The sequence below is a fragment of the Staurois parvus genome, unplaced genomic scaffold (assembly GCF_062004578.1).
Source record: "Staurois parvus isolate SC_StPar_1 unplaced genomic scaffold, SC_StPar_1.0 ptg001179l, whole genome shotgun sequence".
NCBI lineage: Eukaryota > Metazoa > Chordata > Amphibia > Anura > Ranidae > Staurois > Staurois parvus.
In genome coordinates this window covers 75,001-84,147 of record NW_028318975.1, presented here as the reverse complement: position 1 = coordinate 84,147, position 9,147 = coordinate 75,001, and the positions used below count along the sequence as shown (strand labels likewise).

The window sequence follows — 9,147 nt, the reverse complement described above, 5'->3', positions numbered from 1 at the left end:
GGGGAGGAGCCGGGACACCTGTGCAAGACTGAAGGGGAGGAGCCGGTACACCTGTGTAAGACTGAAGGGGAGGAGCCAGTACATGTGCAAGACTGAGGGGGAGGAGCCAGTACACCTGTGTAAGACTGAAGGGGAGGAGCCAGTACATGTGCAAGACTGAAGGGGAGGAGCCGGTACACCTGTGCAAGACTGAAGGGGAGGAGCCGGGACACCTGTGCAAGACTGAAGGGGAGGAGCCAGTACATGTGCAAGACTGAAGGGGAGGAGCCGGTACACCTGTGCAAGACTGAAGGGGAGGAGCCGGGACACCTGTGCAAGACTGAAGGGGAGGAGCCGGTACACCTGTCCTAAACTGAAGGGGGAGGAACCAGCATACCTGTACAAGACTGAAGGGGAGGAGCCAGTACACCCATGGTAGACTGGAGGGGAGGAACTGCTACACCCGTGCAAGACTGAAGGGGAGGAGCCGGCGGACCTGTCTTAGACTGAGGGGGAGGAGCCAGCACATGTGCAATACTGAAGGGGAGGAGCTAGTACATGTGCAAGACTGAGGGGGAGGAACCGGTACACCGGTGTAAGACTGAAGGGGAGGAGCCAGTACATGTGCAAGACTGAAGGGGAGGAGCCAGTACATGTGCAAGACTGAGGGGGAGGAGCCGGTACACCTGCGTAAGACTGAAGTTCGATGGTATTGCTGCCCCTCTGTCACCAAGACAAGAAAAAACAATACAATCCAGCAATAAAAGCCCAACAGAGGTCCGAACACTCTTCTGCTCTATCCAGAACCACAAGTAAATCAGTTTGGCTGGAGATGGTTGATATATGTGTAGCTCAGTAACACCTTTCTTACACACCATAAATACGGAGATATGTGGCCACCTACCTACAGCGGGAGACTCTTTGGCACATCTATATTTATTAATCGCCCAGAATTGGGGACGTCCTTTGAGAAGTCTTTGGTAAGTGCAGCATGGCCAGGGATAGGCAAACCATTGATTTGTCCTCTTCTGATTGTGTAGTCTTGATCACTAAATTATCTGGGGTCACCTGGAGTGGGTGTGGCTTCCATGAGTGGGCGTGCCTTCAATGAGTGGGGGTTCTGTTTTGCTATGATTGACAGATCTGAGTTTGATGCCCTTAACTGTGGGAGGCCGGGCCAAGGGGTGGGCAGAGGGGCAGAACCAAGCAAGACCCAGATGAAGGCAATGTCAAGGGGAATCCTGTGATCTCTGAGCGAGGGAATAAATACCTGGAAGGGTTACATATTACTGAGAGCCACCCTAAGGTTGGTCCACTCTAAAGCAGAAGTAAACATTCCCATCCAATGGCCAAGACACTCCAACCCTCACCTCTTGGGGTTCTCCAAACGTCTCATAACAAGTCAATGGACCAATATTTGTTCGCGTACTGCATATAGTAACAAAGGCCGCACCACCTTTCCTCCCCCTGAAGCCTCAGCCATCTTGGATGACCCATCGTCTACCTTCTCCATCCCCTCTTCCATTGACTTGGCACATTGGCTGTAAATCCTGCTACTGAGGAGTTAATAGACACATGGGGGGGGGGGGGGCAGCTGAAAGGGGACAATACACAATGACACCGGAGCGGCAATGCAGAGGTTGGGGCTGGCATCATTCTAACAAGGGCCTCTGAGGATCTCCACATGGAAAGGAGGCCAGAATCAGAGGACACACTGAGCATGTGCAGTACATGTTCCCTGCTTTAGGGCGGAGATAACTCAGCAAGTTGAAGGCTTTGAAGGAGGTCACCACTATGGAGGTCACGTGTGCCTTATATGGGGAAAGCGTTGACTTCTGCTTTAAGGTGGAATAGGTCTGGACTGGATGTAATTGGTCAGATTTTAACCACTTTACCCTCGCCTTATAGCAGTTTTACTGCTACAGGGCGGCTCTTCTGTGCAGAATCATATATATATACACATATACACACACACACACACACACACACACACACACACACATGATTTTGCACTTCCGCCTCATGGTGGAATGCCTGCGGTGCCCGTGGATCACTTCTGCTGTGAAATGTCACAGCAGAAGCCAATCTGTGAGTCCCAGATCATCGGGCAGGGTGGAAGAACAGGAGGAAGTGATCGATCATGTGTCCTTGCAGAGCTGGGAACACGATCCATCACTTCCTCTTGTAGCAGCACCATCTAATGTACACCAAGCACATAGCTAGGCAACACTTCAAGCTCTATTTGTTTGGGGGGGGGGGGAAGAAGACATGAATTTCATTTGGGTACATCGTTGCATGACTGCACAATTGTCAGTTAAAGTAACGCAGCGCTGTATCTCAAAATATGGCCTGGTCAGGAAGGGGGGAAATCTTCTGGGGGCCGAGTGGTTTTTAATTTGAAGGTTTTAGTAAACATTCCCTTGAGGTTGGGTGATGTAAGATGGGCCTTACAAAATTGGTATTTATCGGACATTGTTCTAGAAGTGACCCAGTAAAGGTTAAAAAAAAAAAAAGAAAAAAATCAGGTCATCAGGAACCCCCCCCCCCCCACCTAAGTATCCACTGGGTAGATTCTGGAAGGTTCTGGTTCCTTGCAAGACCTTCAGTCTCAGCATGCAGCATCTGTGTTGGACAGAAGTCAAGTCTAAGAACTACGATTTCTCTTATTAGGGGTTCCCGCATTGCATTGTGGGTTGTGACTGGGTGTGCCCCTGCCTGACTTTCCAAAAACTGATGCTATGCATAGTTCCCCCTATTGGCATTGTCCGGAAAGATGAACAGACATGGAGGTCCTATAACAGTAAACAAGCAGGTTGACTTTGAAGGAAACTATTCCAGAGAGAAGTCCGGAGGCGGACATCACTGAGCTCCTTCTCAAGCTGCCCCACCAATTAGGACTCCAATACTGCGAGTCACTCGTTTGGAACAAGCATGCAGCCAGTGAGCGTGGAGGCAAGTCTGAACACCTGACCTGCAAATTTCCAGATCAGCAACTCGACGTATGGAAAGTCAGTGTGTCAACACGACAGCCAAGAAACCAAACCCTCCCGTAGAGTCCCTCAAAAAGGTTCTACAAACCTGAAAATGTAAATATTTCATCACCACTATACCCAAACCATCACATCTTTATATTCTGCCCCAAAAACAGAGAAGGGGTTTGACTCTAATTTCAAGCTGTGAGGTAACACAGACAGTTTTTATTTCAGGATCAATCAAGCTTTGTGTTTTCAATACATTACCCCCCTCCCCCTTCCCAAATTATGGAAACTGAACCCTTTAAACCCCAAATAAATGTTAAAGGTGAAGGACGGGTCTCCCAAAATAAAGCCGCGTGTGTTCAGAAAGGACTTTTCATTCAATTTAGTGTCTTTAGAAGAAGAAAGATGCTGCCAGGGGTGGCAGCACTGGTGCTCATATCTCCAAAATGTCACTATATTGGCACAGGGCAAAATATTAAAGATGGCCATATCTCAGGTTACTGTCCCGTCATCTTCTAGCAGACGTTCAATCCTTCAAGGAGTCGTTCTTCATTAGGATGCGATCTGAAAGATGGAACAAGAGGTCAGATCAAAATCCTGCACCAGCTTGAAGAGTCATCGCCCTACGATATCAATCCCTGATTGGTGACAATCTCCACCTATTGCGTCACCACCAGCCATTTCCTGCTCCCTGATTGGTGACATTCACTGACTGTTCCCGGATATTCCCCTTCCTAATGTGTGACTATCTGCCTCGACCAGTTACTGAGAGGTGTATTCTGTGAGCTGAGATAAGAGAAGAGATTCTGAAGCAAACTTCTATAATAGGCTTCCCTCTAAGACCTTTCCTGAGAGAATGTCACAATGAGGAGGTCTTGTCCTCTTGAGGTCTGCTCCTTGCCGGGGATTCTGAATCTGAGCTGACCTATGCTAGGACCTAAAAAGGAACAGAAAGGTGCTACCCAGGAGGAAAATCACCAAGGAAACAGCTTAAGGAATCTGCTATGAGAAAGGCTACCCATAGGGAGAATCTTCAAAGAAAGGGTCTAAGGAATCTACAGAGGGAGAATCTTCAAAGAAAGGGTCTAAGGAATCTACTATGAGATGGGCTACGCATAGGGAGAATCTCCATGGAAAGGGTCTAAGGAACCTACTAGGAGGGGCTACCCCCAGGGAGAATCTACAAGGAAAGGGTCTAAGGAATCTACTAGGAGGGGCTACCCACAGAGAGAATCTCCAAGGAAAAGGTCTAAGGAATCGATTTATGAGAGGGGATACCCACAGGGAGAATCTCCATGGAAAGGGTCTAAGGAACCTACTAGGAGGGGCTACCCACAGGGAGAATCTCCAAGGAAAGGGTCTAAGGAACCTACTAGGAGGGGCTACCCACAGGGAGAATCTCCATGGAAAGGGTCTAAGGAATCTACTATGAGATGGGCTACACATAGGTAGAATCTCCATGGAAAGGGTCTAAGGAATCTACTAGAGGGGCTACCCACAGGGAGAATCTCCAAGGAAAGGGTCTAAGAAATCGATTATGAGAGTGGATACCCATAGGGAGAATCTCCATGGATAGGGTCTAAGTAATCTACTAGGAGGGGCTACCCATAGGGAGAATCTCCAAGAAAAGGATCTAAAGGAATCTACTAGGAGAGGCTATCCACAGGGAGAATCTCCAAGGAGAGGGTCTAAGGAATCGATTACGAGAGGGGATACCCATAGGGAGAATCTCCAATGAAAGGTTCCAAGGAATTTATTATGAGATGGGCTACCGACTGGGAGAGTCTCAATGGAAAGGGTCAAAAGGAATCTACTATGAGAGATGGCTACCCATAGGGGACTCTCTAAAGAAAGGGTTAAGGAATCCACTATGAGAGGTGGCTACCTAGAGGGAGAATCTCCAAGTTCAAGGAATCTGCTATGGGAGGCAACTACTAGGGTTGGGCTTCATTCGAGTCGAACATGGGCCATTTGTGTGTCTGGCGAACACACGAACGGTAAGGGCGTTCGGCGGGCTGTTTGCCCTCCACATCCCACAATACACGGTGCCCTGACAGTGCATTGTGATTGGCCAAAGCAATGCACCTGACTACAGGAGTGTTTTTTTCTTTTTTGGGGGGGTAGCAGTGGCGGCGGACATCAGGATTAATGTTGGATCTAGTTTGGGGGACATTTTATAAAATGTTTTTGATAAAGGACTTGTCAAAGACCGTCTCCTGTCATTGTAACACTACACTTTTTTTTGTGAATGGGTATTGATACCACGTACCCCACATTCATATGCACATAGGTGGAGGGCCGGGATCTGGGGTCCCCCCTTGTTAAAGGGATCTTCCAGATTCTGATAAGCCCCCCACAACCACCAGCCAGGGTTGTGGGAAAGAGGCTCACTTTTGTAGCCATCAACATGAGGGACAAGGTGCTTTGAGGGGGGAGCCCTCCTGCCCCAAAGCACACTCTCCCCCCATGTTGAGGGTATGCAGCCTGGTATGGTTCAGGAGGGGGGAGTTTGCTCATCTCCCCCCTTTCCTGTCCTGCCAGGCTGCATGTTTGGATAAGGGTCTGGTATGGTGAAGAAAAGCAAAAACAGGGCGCACTCTCTTCATGCATGCTGGGAGCTGTATTTATGTTCTGTGAGCACATGGGCCCAGCATCTTTCCCTGGAGAGGATTGCACCCAGCCAGGCTGAAGGCAGGCTTGCCTTGCCTGGAACTTATTGCCATGTGGGCCTCAGGTGGGCGACCCGAGGACCTTAGTTTAGAAAGAGTGACCCTAGTTCTACAGTAAGCTGACTGAGGGGAGCGGTCTGCCAGAGATCTGTCTGGTGTCACTGGAGAGTCGCTTGTAAGATTGGAAGGAGGCTGCCATCCTGTCCTTGGACTTGTGAGTACAGACTCTGAGGGACTCTGAGGGATCTTGGTGACTCTGTGCTCTGCTACCCCTCTGGAGCTTGATAGTCATCATGGGTCTGAGAAAAAGGAACACTGGCTGGTGTTCTGAAGAGCTTGTCCAACTGTTGCTATTGCATAGGACTTTGCTCACTCCCAAACTACTTGTTGCTACCATTTAAAGAGAAGTCTGCTATCGGCTTTCAGCCAGGACTTCAACAGCGATCGATTAAGAGATCAGCTAGATGTCCTCAGTGTGAATAGTTTTAAATTTGGAGTATCCTGCGAAATTCCCCATCCCTATCCCCAGTTCTACAATAAGACTCCAAAAACAACATCCCCTAGACTGGTCATTGGAGACAACGAGCGAAAGTGTCTGTGCACCTGGCTGTGCAAAAATACTTTGTAACTGGCTACAGGGCAAAGCAAGGGGAGACCTGGGAAATAAAATACAAATGGTTTCTCTGGGGGTGGCGCTACACTACTATGGGAGGTGGCCACCCAGAGGGACCATCTCTAAGGAAAGGGTCTAAGGAATCTCCTAAGAGAGGTGGCCACTCAGATGGATCATCTCTAAGCCAAGCATCCAAGGAATCTGCTGTGGGAAGTGGTCTCTCTATCTCTCCCCCCCCCCCCCAGAAAGGTTTGTACCTAGAGGAAACATCTATAAGGAAAGGGTCTACAGAATCTACTATAACATGTGGCTACCCAGATACAGCATCTCTAAGAAGAGGGCCTAAGGAATCTACTATAAGCGAAGTCTACCCAGATGGATTATCTCTAAGGTAAAGGCCCAAGAAATCTGCTATGGGAGGTGGCTACCCAAAGTAACACTTTCTCCAGAAGAACCAGGAAGGTCTTTACCTAGAGAAGTATTTCTAAAGGAATGAAATCTGCTATGAGAGGTGGCTATTCAGATGGATCATCTCTAAGGAAAGGGTCTAAGGAATCTGCTGTGGGAAGTTTGTTTTCTCTCTCCCCAGCCCCCAAAAGGTTTGTACCTAGAGGAAGCATCTCTAAGGAAAGGGTCTACAGAATCTACTAGAACATGTCGCTACCCAGATACAGCATCTCTAAGAAGAGGGCCTAAGGAATCTACTATAGGTGAAGTCTACCCAGATGGAGCATCTCTAAGGTAAAGGCCCAAGAAATCTGCTATGGAAGGTTGCAACCCAAAGTAACACTTTCTCCAGAAGAACCAGGAATGTCTTTACCTAGAGGAAGTAAGTATTTCTAAAGGAATGGAATCTGCTATGAGAGGTGGCTCCTCAGATGGATCATCTCTAAAGAAAGAGTCTATTGAACCTGCTGTGGGAAGCTCGTTCTCTCTCTCTCTCCTCCCCCAGAAAGGTTTGTACCTAGAGAAAGCATCTCTAAGGAAAGGGTCTACAGAATCAACTATAACATGTGGCTACCCAGATACAGAATCTCTAAGAAGAGGGCCTAAGGAATCTACTATAAGCGAGGTCTACCCAGATGGATCATCTCTAAGGAAAGGACCCAAGAAATCTGCTATGGGAGGTGGCTACCCAAAGTAACACTTTCTCCAGAAGAACCAGGAAGGTCTTTACCTAGAGGAAGTATTTCTAAAGGAATGGAATCTGCTATGAGAGGTGGCTACCCAGAGGAGCCACCTCTATAAGAATCAGGAAAGGGTCTACCCAGATAGAGCATCTTCAGAGGGGTACACTATGTGAAGAGTGTCCAGGAGAATGGACTTTGCCTGGAGGCCTCATTACTCAACATTAAAAGGTCTGGTGATTGCTCTTACATATATCAATTTTAAAAGGTTCTATTTCTATTGAGTAGCTTCTATTTGCAATTAGGGACACCAACAAATGTCCTCAGAGGGACACAATCACACGAACTGCTACTAGAAGGCCTGGAACAGTTTGCTATTTTTTGGAATCTTGAGTATCCTGTGTCCTAATTCTACTCTATCAAGTTTGTTAGTGACTGGTCCCCAACTGTGCTTTTCCCCAGCACAAGCCAAGGATCCACCTGTAATTGTTAGAGTTGGACCTAAAGGCGTTTTTTTTTTTTGCTTCATTTTTGTATAAGGGGGGGGGAGGGGGTTATAACTTCTGTCAGTTTTTTGCCACTTGAGTCTCAATATGGAGATTTCCCTTCATTTGCTGTTCCATACACCAAAAAAGGAAGTGAGAGGAAATCCCTGGTTGTCACCAGAACTAGTGTCACCATTGGATGATTGTCCCTCTATTCCTGTTCTGGTGACAACCCAAAATTTGGTACTTTCTTACACTTTTAGTCTTGATGGTAACAGTCACCAGAACAGAGATGGTGAATCTCCAACATGAGGATACAGACAGCAATAAAAACCTGAGAAAATCATCTGAATGACCCCCCCCCACTGTACAAATTCAGACATACAATAAAATAAAAGAATGCACAGCAAGTACACTCACAGGCTAGGTGCAAGGGCTCCCAGAGAAGGACCTGGGGATCCAGCAACTTTAGGGATATCCTCGATTTGGGTATGAGCCCGGAGCTCCAGGAAATGATGCTGATGGCCCCCACTGACCGGGTGGCACTGAACCCCAGGGTACAGATGACGGAGCACCAGTGCCAGGGACTGGAAATGGAGGAGTAGATGGATATGGTAAATTAGGCTGTGAGGGGTACTGCCCACCCTGGGATCCCCAAGCCCACCCAGGCCCACCAGGTGAGGGGCCTGTATGACCAGACTGACCATAAGGGTCAGATGGAGATGGATATGGTTGACCAGAAGGGTTAGGATATGAACCTGGCATCCCACCAGGTCCCATTGGCCCTGAAGGGTAAGGATATTGCCCAGGTGCTCCTGGTTGCTGTGGGCCAGATGGGGCTCCTGGTTGCTGTGGGCCAGATGGGGCTCCTGGATAGTGGCCAGATGGGGCTCCTGGTTGTTGTGGGCCAGAAGGGGCTCCTGGATAAGAGCCAGATGGGGCTCCTGGTTGCTGTGGGCCAGAAGGAGCTCCTGGATAAGAGCCAGATGGGGCTCCTGGTTGCTGTGGGCCAGAAGGAGCTCCTGGATAAGACCCAGATGGGGCTCCTGGTTGCTGTGGGCCAGAAGGAGCTCCTGGATAGTGGCCAGATGGAGCTCCTGGTTGCTGTGGGCCAGATGGGGCTCCTGGATAAGGACCAGATGGGGCTCCTGGATAGGGACCAGATGGGGCTCCTGGTTGCTGTGGGCCAGAAGGGGCTCCTGGATAAGGTGCTCTGGGGTCTGACCCAGCTGGAGCCCCTGGATAGGGTGCGGAGGGATATGGGGCATTTGGTGCAGGCTGCTGTCCAGCAGGGCT

General features: G+C 48.9%; 1 pseudogene across 1 annotated transcript in view; it reads right to left on the bottom strand.

Moving 5' to 3' along the window:
* Positions 1-3,141: 3,141 nt before the first annotated feature.
* The window catches only part of LOC149438957 (uncharacterized), an 18,739-nt pseudogene continuing 12,733 nt past the window's right edge, over positions 3,142-9,147 (bottom strand). Inside the window, exons 3-4 of the transcript XR_016307886.1 lie at positions 8,272-9,147; positions 3,142-3,521 (exon numbers count right to left, since the gene is read on the bottom strand). The exon at positions 8,272-9,147 is cut by the window's right edge and continues 328 nt beyond it. The product of XR_016307886.1 is annotated as an uncharacterized LOC149438957 (transcript). The remainder of the gene's footprint in view (positions 3,522-8,271) is intronic.